Source organism: Hemitrygon akajei, chromosome 16 (assembly GCF_048418815.1).
Source record: "Hemitrygon akajei chromosome 16, sHemAka1.3, whole genome shotgun sequence".
Classification (NCBI taxonomy): Eukaryota; Metazoa; Chordata; class Chondrichthyes; order Myliobatiformes; family Dasyatidae; genus Hemitrygon; species Hemitrygon akajei.
In genome coordinates, this window is record NC_133139.1 from 30,722,981 (window position 1) to 30,737,536 (window position 14,556).

Here is a 14,556-nt window from a genome sequence, read left to right on the forward strand (position 1 = left end):
CCACCTTGCACCTAACAGCCTCTGCCTCAAACTTTCCCTCTCCCTCATAACACCATTTGCCCATTTTTTCCCTAATGTTTCCATCATTACCTACCAGCCTCCTTCACTCCCTCCACTACCTGGCCTCATCTACCCATCCTCCCCCGGGTAGTCCACACGTCCAGCCTCTGACTCACCCTGTCAGAATCAGAATCAGGGTTATTATCACCGGCATGTGACGTGAAATTTGTTAATTTAGCAGCAGCAGTTCAATGCAATACTTAATACAGCAGAGAGAGAGAGAAAAATAAATAATAATAAACATAATAATAATAAATAAACATGTAAATCAATTACATATACTGAATAGATTAAAAAATATGCAAAAACAGAAATACTGTATATTAAAAAAAAGTGAGGTGGTGTCAAAGATTCAATGCCCATTTAGGAATCGGATGGCAGAGGGGAAGAAGCTGTTCCTGAATTTCTAAGTGTGTGTCTTCAGGCTTCTGTATCTCCTACCTGATGGTAACAGTGAGAAAAGGGCATGCCCTGGGTGCTGGGGGTCCTTAATAATAGACACTGCCTTTCTGAGACACCGCCACCTAAAGATGTCCTGGGCACTTTGTAGGCTAGTACCCAAGATGGAGCTGACTAGATTTACAACCTTCTGCAGCTTCTTTTGGTCCTGTGCAGTAGCCCCTCCATACCAGACAGTGATGCAGCCTGTCAGAATGCTCTCCATGATACAACTATAGAAGTTTTTGAGTGTATTTGTTGACATTTATAGACTGTCCCTCTCAATTCTGGATACTGGCCACCTTACTTACACTCTCAGACCTGATGCAGGGCCTCAATCTAAAGGTCAGCCTTTGCTTTTGCTCCACAGATGCTGCTTGACCCCTGAGCTCGTCTAGCAGTTTAGTTTTTGGACTGAAATATTGTGTATTGCTCTGGGTCCCTACACAAGAAAGGATATACTATATAGGATTCAGCATAGGTTCATTAGACTGGTTCCCAGGATGGGGTGTTTGTCAAATCACTAGCGATTATATACACTCAGTGGCCACTTTACTAGAAGCATCTGTACAACTGCTTGTTAATGCAAATATCTAATCATGTGGTAACATCTCAATGCATAAAAGCATACAGGCATGGTCAGGAGGCTCAGACCAAACATCAGAACGGGGAAGAAATGTGATCTAAGTGACTTTGATCATGGGATGATTATTGGTGCCAGAGGGGGTGGTTTAATCTCAGAAACTGCTCATCTCCTGGGATTTTCGGGCACAAAAGTCTCAAGTTTACAGAGAATAGTGCAAAAAAAAAACATCCACAGTGGATGTCAGTTTTGTGGGCAAAAAGACTTGTTAATGTGAGAGGTCAGAGGAGAACAGCCAGACTGGTTCAAGCTAACAGAACGGCAACAGTAACTCAAATAACCACGTGTTACAACAGCGGTGTGCAGCATCTCTGAATACACAACATTGAAGTTGTTGGGCTACAGCAGCAGAAGACCACGAACATACAGGAGGTACCTAATAAAGTGGTCACTGAGTGTACAGGTAGACTGATTCTGTAGTTTTGAGCACAGAAGAATGAGACATGATGTCACTAAAACATATAAAATTCTTCTGAGACTTGACGTCGTAGAGATGGTTTCTCCTTGGCTTGGATATCTACGCCCGATGTCACAGTCTCAAAATAAATGGTAATCCGTTCAGGATAAAGATGAGAATAAGTTTCTTTGTAATTCCCACCCATGACGTTTGTAGAGTTTCAGTGGCTGAGTACATTCAAGAGATAGATCACAGGTCGGCGACGCTGATTTAAAAGGCGTTGGCTCAAACGAGGCTTTGGCTCAAAACAGGCATTGGCTCTGGGTAAGTTTCTGTTAAGGAGAGTTTTTATTTTCTTTCTTACTGTACCTAGTGTAGTAAATGGCTGTTGTGTGTTCTTCATGCTGGATGTTAGAGTCCTGGAAGACCCAGAGTCTCCCAGGGAACTGTATCTGTGTGAAGTGCATCCAGCTGCAGCTCCTTGAAGACTGTGTTAGGGATCTGGAGCAGCAGCTGGATGATTTTCGGCTTGTACCCTACAAGGGGATCAGCTATACTGGACTGGGTGTTACGTAATGAACCAGAGGTGACTGGGGAGCTTAAGGTAAAAGAACCTTTAGGAGAAAGTGATCACAATATGATTGAGTTCAACTTGAAACTTGATAGGGAGAAAGCAAAGCCGGATGTAGCAGGAAACTACAGTGGTACGAGAGAGGAGATGGAAGATAAAATGGAAAGAGATGCTCGCAGGAATGTCAGCAGAGCAGCAATGGCTTGAGTTTCTGGGGAAAAGGAGGAAGATGCAGGATAGATGTATTCCAAGGACAAAGAAATGCTCAAATGGCAAAATAATACAACTGTGGCTGACAAGGGAAGTCAAAGCTAATGTAAAAGCAAAAGAGAGGGCATACAACAAAGCAAAACTTAGTGGGAAGATAGAGGATTGAAAAGCTTTTTAAACCCTACAGAGAGCAACTAAAAGAATCATTAGGAGGGAAAAGATGAAATATGAAAGCAAGCTAGCAAACAATATCAAAGTAGATAGTAAAAGCTTTTTCAAGTATATAAAAAGTAGAAGAGATGAGAGTGGATATAGGACCGCTAGAAAATGAAGCCGGAGAAATAGTAACAGGGGACAAGGAGATGGCAGATGGACTACATGAGTCTTCACTGTGGAAGACACTAGTGGTGTGCCAGATGTTGAAGGGAAAGGGAGGAGAAGTAAGTGCAGTTACAAGGGAGAAGGTGCTCAAAAAGCTGAAAGACCTCAGGGTACACAAATCACCCGGACCAGATGAACTGCACCCTAGAGTTCTATAAGAGGTAGCAGTAGAGATTGTGGGAGGTATTAGTAATGATCTTTCAAAAATCATTGGACTCTGGCATGGTGCCAGAGGACTGGAAAATTGCAAATGTCACTGTATAAGAAAGGAGAAAGGCAGCAGAAGGGAAATTATAGACCAGTTAGCCTGACCTCAGTGGTTGGGAAGATGCTAGAGTTGGTTGTTAAAGATGAGATTATGGGGTACTTGGTGACACAGAACAAGATAGTACAAAGTCAGCATGGTTTCTTCAGGAGAAATCCTGCCTGACGAACCTGTTGGAATTCTTTGAGGAGATTACAAGTAGGGTAAATACAGGGAATGCAGTGGATGTTGTATATTTGAACTTTCAAAAGGCCCTTGATAAGTGCCACACATGAAACTGCTTGCCAAGTTAAGAGCCCATGGTTTTACAGGAAAATTATTGGCATGGTTAGAGCATTGGCTGATTGGTAGGAGGCAGCGAGTGGGAATAAAAGGACCCTTTTCTGGTTGGCTGCCATTGACTAGTGGTGGTCTGCAGTGGATTTCAGACTGCTTTTTACTGTATATCAATAATACAGATGATGGAATAGATGGCTTTGTTGCCAAGTTTGCAGATTATGTGAAGATTGGCGGAGGGACAGGTAGTGTTGAGGAAACAGGAAGGCTCAGAACGACTTAGACAGATTAGGAGAATGGGCAAGAAAGTGGCAAACGAAATACAATGTTGGAAAATGCATGGTCATGCACTTTGCTCGAAGAAATAAATGTGCAGACTATTTTCTAAATGGGGAGTAAATCCAGGAATCTAAGATGTAGATGGACTTGGGAGTCCTTGTGCAGAACACCCCAAAGGTTAACTTGCAGGTTGACTCAGTGGTGAGGGAGGCAAATGTAATTTTAGTATTCCTTTCAAGAGGTATAGAATACAAGAGTAGGGATGTGATGCTGAGGCTTTATAAGGCTCTGGTGAGGCCTCACCTTGTGTATTGTGAACAGCTTTGGGTCCTCATCTAACAAAAGATGTACTGGCATTTGAGAGGGTTCAGAGGAGGTACACAAGGATGACTCTGGGAATGAAAGGGTTATCATACAAGGAACATTTGACAGCTCTGAGTCTGTACTCACTGGAATTTAGAAGGTTGGGGGGGGGGGAATCTTATTGAAACCCTTTGAATGTTGAAAGGCCTAGACATGGCAGATGTGGAAAGGATGTTTCCCAGGGTGGGTGAATCTAGGTCAAGAGGGCACAGCCTCAGAACAGAAGGGCATCCATTTAAAAAAGAGATGCAGAGAAATTTCTTTGGCCAGATTATGGAGAATTTGTGGAATTCGTTCCCACAGGCAGCTGTGGAGGCCAGGTCATTGGGTGTACTTAGGGCAGAGATTGATAGGTTCTTGATTGGACACGGCATCAAAGGTTACAGGGAGAAGGCCGGGGAGTGGGGCTGAGGAGGGGAAAAAAGAATCAGCCATGATTGAATGGCGGAGCAGACTCGATGGGCCAAATGGCCTAATTCTGTTCCTATGTCTCATGGTCTTATAAACAAAGTTTGGACAATTAAGGAACTCAAGAGATTCAGTTAGAATAGTCTGTGGTTCTGAAGTAAATATAAGCAAAAATCAAATTGTTGAGCAGGTACGAAGGGCCAAGTAGTCAACTACTGCTCTGTTCCTTCAATCCATATGGACATCCTTGCCAGCTGCCCACCCCCAGTTCCAGGAATGAATGGTTCTCCCAAAGTAAATCCTTTTCTCTAAGATCAAATAATCCATCAAAATAACTTTGCCATTGAGCATCTTTGTAACATTGACACTTACAGAAAATTAAAAACTGAGACACACACACACACACACACACACACACACACACACACACACACACACACACACACACACACACACACACACACACACACACACACACACACACACACACACACACACACACACACACACACACACACACACACACACACACCATCCAAGCCCTTCCTGCTTTGAAACACCATAAGCCCTCTTTTTCCAACAGAACATTTAAACGAGGGACTTTTCTATTTCCAGTGCATGAGTAGATCCAGTCAAAATCTTTGGAAGAATAAATTGAGTAGAAACGTTTATCAGCGCGACATCCTGCAAACTAATAGCTGTCTGATCCAGCAATCAACACTGCAATTGGCTCATAATACTTTACAACTGCTCCATTCACTGGACCAGGGGCATTCATCAGGCTGTGTATCATCTCTGTCCAGCTACACAGTTCTCTCCACTTGTGTCCCTCTCACAAGTCACCACTGTGAGCTGGATCAAGGCGACTATTGATTCTCTGTCACTTTAGGAGCTTTCATTTTTTTAGAAAAATCTGGCATTCCTTCATTGTTCCATTGTTACTGGCTCATTAGGCGCTGATGAGAGTTCACATTCCCAAATGTTACATCTTATAACAGCTGCAGTGTGTCGCCCACAGCATTCCCAGCAACAAAAAGCCCCAGAAAACCACATTAGGGCCGGTTTTCTCAGGAAAGGATTCAACAGCAGGGTGAGGCCAAGCACCAGGGGATCCATCATGGAGAAGGATGATGTAACCGGGTTATAAGAACAGGACTTGTGATTGTCAACACCATCCTCATACATTTGAACAACTTTTGCTTTCCATTCAGTTGTTTTGTCCAAGGATTTTTTCTGTCTTTTTTTTTAATAAGAAACTCATGAGAAAGTCTCAGCTGATTCAAACAGGTGGTGTGTCAGTCTTATACCAGCTGTTTCAATTCCCTCCTTCCACTCTCTCGGGGTATCACTGGCGAGGGCAGGATTTGGCATGATCAAGACGCAAGGCAGGGCCATGAAACTCACATGCTGGCCACAAGGAAAAATATTTTGCAGAACTTCCAGTTGACCTCTGTAAAGGCACGCTGATGCACATTTCACAAGCGTGAGGGCAAAGCAGCTGCTCTCCCACTGCTCAAAGAAACGCAGAAGGTGGCAGAAACAAGTTGGGTCCTGCTTACTGTAGACCTTGCTTGCTGGGGCGCAATAGGCGGAACATTTCCCTCCTAACTTCTGGAATGATCAGAATAATTTCCTCCCTTGAGAAGTTCACAAGAGCAGGGCAGGGCTACATCAGAGGCAGAGGGTTGCCGGGACTGAGGATTGATCAAAGTGCTAAATCAGGGAAGGAGAGAAGCAAGAAATGGATGATGGAAGGGCCAGGGACCGAAAGGTGATAGAGCCCGGGCTGGGGGTATTGGAGGGAACATAGGGCTGGAGAGGCATTAAAAGGCTAGGGGAATACAGGGCTCTGCGGGACATAGCGGGGAAACACCAGGGGCTGCAGATAGTCAAACTGGGAAAAGATGAGGAGCTAGAGACTCACACGGGTGGTGTGGGGGGGAGGCGAGGGGCTGAGAGACATGGGAGTAGGGTAGACTGGAGAGACATTGTGAGGTGATCCAGGGACTGGAGGAGATCGGAAATTGGGGCAGAAGGTGCTGGAGAACTGGAGACTTAATAGGGAGAGCCGGATGAAGAACAAGGCTGCGGCAGAGATCAGATTTTACATGGAATAATTTGTCTCCCCCCCCCCCCCCCACCCCCGGTCTCTGTTGCGCAAGTCATTATTCTCACTTTAAAATACAATGTCCTAATGTGGTGAAATACTGGCAGCCTTGCTTGTTTTGAACACACTGTCCTGCCAAAGGCCCCTCACCGCCTGCTGCCAAAGGGCGCGGTGTCCGTCAGGCTCCCCGAGAGACTCAGGAAGGCGAGCGGATTATTCATGTAACATGTACACAACTGTTTCTGTGAGCCGCCAGACAAGGGGAGAACCATTTCTCCGTTATACTGATAAAAATGGATGCTCGTGTGTGTCCCGCCGTAGTAATGCCTCAGTGTGACTTGCAAACACTCGGAGGCACAGAATTCAATCGCAGCTCCGCCCTATTCCAGCTTCCCCCAAGAGCTGTCTCATACGGGGAGCGGGTCACGCCCTGAATGCCGCTCCAAGGGTAAAATGCGGGCATTTACACCATCAGTCATCTGCCCCCCTGCACTCTACCGTGAGCAATGTTTCTGCGAACCCGTCCCCCAGTGCCGACTCTGGGCTGGCCCCACTCCAGTCATAGTGCAGCGGGCCAGGTCTGGGAAGACCGGGTGGACTCGCGCAGATTCTCACAGTAATTCACCCAGCGCGGAACCTCACGCAATCCGCGCCTGGAACCTGTCAGAGGGAGAGAGGTCTCCACCACTTCTGGTGAGGAGAATTGCAGAGGGCTGAATAGCATCGCCGTGATACTGGGGCTCTTGCATGACCTCAGACAAGATTTCCCTACCTCTCGACAGCCGCTTTCACAAGTCTTAATTTCTTCCAGCCTGAAGGAAGTAATGACCCTCTTAAAATAGCGCTGCGCTCTCTCAAAAGGACACTGTGCTCACTTAAAGCACCATTGTCTACCGACAGGGAAACAGGATTTAGCAAACGAAAGAATGCTCAATTCCCAATTAATTTATGTTCAGTCTCACAAGAAGGCACAGAATGTCACGACAGTGGAGGGACTCGGCGGTTCAAAGCAGATGCCACTTCCAGAATTGCCGCTTGAGACTCTGAGCCGTTCCATCGTTTCTGGTGTTTCCGTCATTTCATCTTCTAAATTCTTCTAAACTGTTCTGTACACAAGAGATTCTGCGGATGCTGGAAATCCACACACACACACACACACACACACACACACACACACACACACACACACACACACACACACACACACACACACACACACACACACACACACACACACACACACACACACACACACACACACACACACACACACACACAATGCCGGAGGAACCCAGCAGGTCAGACTACAGCGGTGGAGAAGAATAAACAGTGGACATATCCAGCCGAGACCCAGGGTCTGTTACTTTCATGATGCGTTTCACACAAAAAAAAACCTCAAGGCGCGCTGCACGGTTTAAAACTTTGGCGGACAGATAAGTATTGGTGTGAGTGCAGGAAGCTTAGGGGAGATCCCATGGCAACGTGAAAGGGGTGTCTTGTTAGAATAAAGTGACAGTGCTTTCATTGCAAACCAAGTAACTTGCGAAAGAACCAGAGGTGAGATGAGAATATTTTAAGCAGCAACTTATCTCAACATAGAATGCTGTATAAACTCTGAAAGTCAGAGAGTATTACAGCGCGGAACAGGCCCTTCGGCCCGGCTCGCCCATGCCGTCGATCTGAGCTACTCCCACTTGCCCGCTTTCGGCCTAAATGAACTTTTCCTATCTTTTTTTTCCAAATGCCTTTTAAATCCTGTTATCGTATCCGCCTCAAACACTTCCTCCGGCAACTCATTTCAGATACGCACCACCCTCTACGTGAAGTTGCCTCCCCCCACTATGTCCCCTTTAAATCTTACCCCTCTCACCTTAAACCGATATCCTTTAGTTTTGGGTTCCCTTTCTTTGGGGAAAAAAGAGACTTTGTGTGAAAGGGCAGAGGAAACAGATTCAACAGTAATTTATAGAAATTCCGGACTCACAACAGATTATACACCGATGGGGGGTGGGGTGGGAGCGATGGAGCCACGCTGTGTGAAAAACCCGTACCAATCAAAAATGGAGCAGGCCTGCGTTATTCTGTGACTCTATAACACACATTTTGGGCTGAGCGGTGTTCAGGTCAAGCGGCGAAATTAAAACCATTAAGATAAACTCCTGTTGGTGGAACGCAGCAGGCCAGGCAGCATCAATAGGAAGAAGCTCAGTCGGCGTTTCGGGCCGAGACGTCAGCTATACTTCTCCCTATAGATGCTGCCTGGCCTGCTGAGTTTCACCAGCATTTTGTGTGTGTTGCTTGAGTTTCCAGCATCTGCAGATTTCCTCGTGTTTGCGAAGATAAACTTCTGGAATGGTTGCTCGCCAGCTCTTTAGTCCCGTTTAAGGAAAACATTTATTCCGAACGTGAAGACGAGGTTCTGCAGATGTTGGAAATCCAGAGTAACAACACACGATGCTGGAGGATCTCAGCAGGCCAGGCAACATCTAAGGAAAGGACTAAAGAATCGACGTTTTTGGCAGAGACCCTTCGTCTCTTCTCTTTATTCCCTTCCCAAGACGCTGCCTGAGACCCTTCGTCTCTTCTCTTTATTCCCTTCCCAAGACGCTGCCTGACCTGGGTTCCTCGAGCCTTTTTTGTGTCTGTTATTCTGAACATCAAAACAGGAACTCTGGACTGGGGAAGCCACTCTGTCGGGATCTCGGACGAACTTTCGAACTCCACTTCTGTCAGAAGCAGAGGCCGACGCCGTTCCCGATTCTTCCTTCCATCCCACAGAGGGCCAAACGTCCAAAGCAGAGGACAATACATCCGCTATAGGGCTAGCCCGGTCATAGAACAGCTCCTTTTACACACACGCGCGCACGCAGCGCTATGTTTATTTTTCACGAGCTCCTCTGCATATTCCGCAGAGGGCTGTTTAGAGCTATTATCTCGCCCTGGCATCCAGGGTGGATTTATAGTTTGCTGCCTTCTCCGGGAATTCATATCCGTCCTGTTAGCTCTAACCATGGCTGTTTAGTGCATCCGCCCTCTCTCTCTCAATTCAATCTCAAGGTCTCTATGATCACACGCACACCAAAGAGTGTGCGCGAGCTGGCAGAACCCCTGGAATTTGGGAGCGAAGTCGAAAGGTGAACAGTTGCACATTTTGTGTAACGGGAAAGGAATGTTCCCGTGGGAGATAGCGAGAAGAATGCGGATTTCATCATACCGATGGGCGATGGGTGGAGAGGGCAGTGATTATGTCAAGTTGAATTCACAGAGATCATCCAGCAAGGTCAATGTAACTGCACGGCCAAAGTTGACACAGCATTGTCAAAATAAGGCGAACAATAAACCATTGTACAGCAGTAAATGATGTGCAGCGTTTCCAGAGCTGTAGCAGGTGGCATACACTCGGCTAACAGTCCCCCACCCTCACTCCAGGGTTACAGAGTGTAATCCCTTCCCCACCCTCATTTGCAGGTTACTGAGTGAAATTCCCTCCCCTACCCTCACTCCCGGGTTGCAGAGTGTAATCCCCCCAACCCCGCCCCCCCATTCACTCCCGGGTTACAGAGTGTAATCCCCCCAACCCCGCCCTCCCATTCACTCCCGGGTTACAGAGTGTAATCCCCCTCACCCCCGTACCCCCCCCATTCACTCCCGGGTTACAGAGTGTAATCCCCCCACCCCCGTACCCCCCCCCATTCACTCCCGGGTTACAGAGTGTAATCCCCCTCACCCCCGTACCCCCCCCATTCACTCCCGGGTTACAGAGTGTAATCCCCCCACCCCCGTACCCCCCCCCCATTCACTCCCGGGTTACAGAGTGTAATCCCCCCACCCCCGTACCCCCCCCATTCACTCCCGGGTTGCAGAGTGTAATCCCCCCACCCCCGTACCCCCCCCCCATTCACTCCCGGGTTACAGAGTGTAATCCCCGCCCCCCCCATTCACTCCTGGGTTACAGTGTAATCCCCCCACCCCCGCACCCCCCATTCACTCCCGGGTTACAGAGTGTAATCCCCCCACCCCCACACCCCCCCATTCACTCCCGGGTTGCAGAGTGTAATCCCCCCCACCCCCGCACCCCCCCCCATTCACTCCCGGGTTGCAGAGTGTAATCCCCCCACCCCCGTACCCCCCCCATTCACTCCCGGGTTACAGAGTGTAATCCCCGCCCCCCCCCATTCACTCCTGGGTTACAGTGTAATCCCCCCACCCCCGCACCCCCCATTCACTCCCGGGTTACAGAGTGTAATCCCCCCACCCCCGTACCCCCCCCCATTCACTCCCGGGTTACAGAGTGTAATCCCCCCACCCCCGTACCCCCCCCATTCACTCCCGGGTTGCAGAGTGTAATCCCCCCACCCCCGTACCCCCCCCCCATTCACTCCCGGGTTACAGAGTGTAATCCCCGCCCCCCCCCCATTCACTCCTGGGTTACAGTGTAATCCCCCCACCCCCGCACCCCCCATTCACTCCCGGGTTACAGAGTGTAATCCCCCCACCCCCACACCCCCCCATTCACTCCCGGGTTGCAGAGTGTAATCCCCCCCACCCCCGCACCCCCCCCCATTCACTCCCGGGTTGCAGAGTGTAATCCCCCCACCCCCGTACCCCCCCCATTCACTCCCGGGTTACAGAGTGTAATCCCCGCCCCCCCCCATTCACTCCTGGGTTACAGTGTAATCCCCCCACCCCCGCACCCCCCATTCACTCCCGGGTTACAGAGTGTAATCCCCCCACCCCCACACCCCCCCATTCACTCCCGGGTTGCAGAGTGTAATCCCCCCCACCCCCGCACCCCCCCCCATTCACTCCCGGGTTACAGAGTGTAATCCCCCCCCCCAATTCACTCCCGGGTTACAGAGTGTAATCCCTCCCACCCCCGCACCCCCCATTCACTCCCGGGTTACAGAGTGTAATCCCCCCCACCCCCGCACCCCCCATTCACTCCCGGGTTACAGAGTGTAATCCCCCCCACCCCCGTACCCCCCCCATTCACTCCCGGGTTACAGAGTGTAATCCCCCCCACCCCCGCACCCCCCATTCACTCCCGGGTTACAGAGTGTAATCCCCCCCACCCCCGCACCCCCCATTCACTCCCGGGTTACAGAGTGTAATCCCCCCCACCCCCGCACCCCCCATTCACTCCCGGGTTACAGAGTGTAATCCCCCCCACCCCCGCACCCCCCCCCATTCACTCCCGGGTTACAGAGTGTAATCCCCCCCACCCCCGCACCCCCCCCCCCATTCACTCCCGGGTTACAGAGTGTAATCCCCCCCACCCCCGCACCCCCCATTCACTCCCGGGTTACAGAGTGTAATCCCCCCCACCCCCGCACCCCCCCCCCATTCACTCCCGGGTTACAGAGTGTAATCCCCCCCCCACCCCCGCACCCCCCCCCATTCACTCCCGGGTTGCAGAGTGTAATCCCCCGTACCCCCAATTCACTCCCGGGTTGCAGAGTGTAATCCCTCACTCCCCTGGAATATATCTCACTCAGAGCTACAGTTTGCAAAATACTTTTGCCAAGTTCACACCTGAGCTGCAGTTATCATTCCGCTCCCTACCACACACTTCACGTCTGTCTCTAGAGAAGGTCACATCAGAGATTTGAGAAGCGCGCTTTTGCGTCTGTACAGATTTATTCGGTATTCGCCTCGAGCAGTATTTCAACTTTCGGCTCTACACTCCTATGGATTTTAGCGAGGTATCTACACAGTCACCTCCCGCTCTGCGTTTCGGCAACCTCGACGTTCCCTCCCATCCAATTCCGCCCGTTGATAATTGCGCCTAGGAACCCCTAAATCAGAGCCAGCGTTAACGCACTTACAGAATGCAGGCTGTTCCACTTCCCCGGAGACAGTCGTCGTTATTCAGCTTTCCTGAAACCACGCACTTCGTGTCACTCTTTCCAACCTTTGCAGCAGCTGGTGACACGAGCGTCTGAGCGGAGGTCCCTACTCCAGAGCAGATGTCCCGCAGGAGGAGGAGTTTTGCCCCACCTCAAGGAGAACGGCGAGAAGCGCCCGGATGCGCCTGTTCGTCGTTCCCCGCGACGCGTGCCTCAGAACTGCGTTCACTTCCCGCGGCTGGGTCCACTCACAAAGAAGGCGAGATCAGGCCCCTCCCGTGTCATTACTAGCAACTATATCCCTCACGCTGTTCGGCTGGACCAAACCCCCCCGCCCAGTAACTGATCTGCGGGTCCAGTTAATCCAGCAGACAACCTGAACTGCCGTTAAAATCCTTCAGCTCACCGCCAAGGATCCCGATGAAGGGTCTCCGCCCGAAACAGCGCGACTCTTTATTCCTTCCCATAGATGCTTCCTGACCCGCTGAGTTCCTCCAGCAGTTTTTTTGTGTGTGTTAGACTGTTACAGAAGCTCCGTTTGGTCAGCGATTGAAGGACAGGATGGCTACCAATCAGCCTTAATGTCAGTGCTAACAGGTGGCCATATGGAGACACGAAAGACTGGAATCTGGACCAGCACACGAACTGAAGGGTTATTGCCTCACCGCTCACAACCTCAAGCAGTAGCCGGTGCGGTCTCGGTCCGAAACGCCGACTGTTGACTCTTTTCCATAGATGCTGATCTCCTCCCGCATTCGGCGTGTACTACTTTGATTTCCAGCATCTGCAGATGTTCTCTTGTTTGTCAGCCCGCACTCATAGTTGGCAGGGAGAGTGAGTTGATGATGTGAACAGACAGCCAGTGCGAAAAGGTTGACTTGCTAATGTGTTTGGCGCGTAACGTGCTCAGAACTTGGCCAGTTAATAATGTTAATAGATTGGTAATGCGCTGCTAGTATTAATGTGGTAAATTTTAATTGGATACAATGAAAGGTCTAATTTTAATAGTTTTGACTGTTTTAACAGGTTGACAGGATTGAAGGGCCACTGTTAATGGTTTGACTGCTAATAACTTGAACAATATCATTGGAATAACAGAGTACAGCGGTTGATGGTGCTTTTAAGACAGCAGAATTCATGGATTGGCCATTGGTAATGGGCTTCCAGTATTAACAGACTAATCAGTGTAATTTGGTTGGCTTTTTAATGGACTGTTTGCAGCTAACTGGTCACCAGTGTTAACACTGTATCAAAACACTGACATATGCAGTTAAAGGCTGACAATATTAACATGTTAGCTAATGATAATAGTTGGTGGAGACACAAAAGGTTGCAGATGCTGGAATGAAGCAACGATTTGCTGGAGGAACACAGCGGACAGGGAGAAAGGCACTGTCCACTCAGGCCAAACCCTGCATCTGGACTGAGAGTGAAGAGGCAAGATGGCCATCAGAAAGCGAAGAGAGGTGGTGAGAAAGGATGACTGAGGTGATTGGTGGAATATGGGGGCATGTAAGATGACAGGCAGGTAGTGTCATGTAGGGGAGCAAAGTGGAGGCAAAGTTGGGAGACTGTGGTGGATGAGTGATGGATGGAGGCAAAGACAGAGCAGAAAACAATAAAATAAAACATATGGAGCAGGAGGAGGGTGAAGATTGGACGGAGATGAACAGGAACATGAGGCACCACCAGTGGTAGATTCTGATAAGTAAGGGGACTGGGAATGCGAATCATTAGGGGAGATTTGAGCAACATTTGGAACTAAAAGGGGGTGGAAGGTGGATGGGAACCTATGTGTGAATTGAGTAACATAGAAAACCTACAGCACAATACAGGCCCTTCGGCCCACAATGCTATGCCAAACATGTACTTTCTTTAGCAATTACCTAGGGTTACCCATAAGTCCTCTATTTTTCGAAGCTCCATGTACCAGGATGAAACCAGGAGAGGAGAGGCACCAAAGATTGGTGAAGGAGTGTATTTTGTGTGGTGAGTTTGTGTGGGAAAGGGGAGTTAATCAATTTTGGGTTACAACACAATAGCATGAACGTTGATTTTCCAATTTTAACTCCATCTGTTCTCCTTTTCTCCCAACCCACCCTCACCCAGTTCCCCCTATCTTCAGTCCCCCTATTTTGCCTACTTTTCCCACTCCCTTCCCCTGCTCCCACAGCCCTCCTTCATCAATCTGCATTCCCTTCACCTCTCTGCCTTTCCATCCACACAATTCAACACACCATTTTGTTTCCAGCTGTCGTTCATAATGCTTTCCCATAATGGTTCCTATCCTCCCCTCTTTCATTTATTAGAGT

General features: G+C 49.1%; 1 protein-coding gene across 2 annotated transcripts in view; it reads right to left on the reverse strand.

Annotated features, from left to right (window-relative positions):
• The window catches only part of kank3 (KN motif and ankyrin repeat domains 3), a 72,321-nt gene extending 59,342 nt beyond the window's left edge, over positions 1 to 12,979 (reverse strand). For both annotated transcript variants that reach the window (XM_073068604.1, XM_073068605.1), the window contains exon 1: positions 12,224 to 12,979. The gene's annotated coding sequence lies outside the window, so the exon portion shown is untranslated. The remainder of the gene's footprint in view (positions 1 to 12,223) is intronic.
• Positions 12,980 to 14,556: the final 1,577 nt, after the last annotated feature.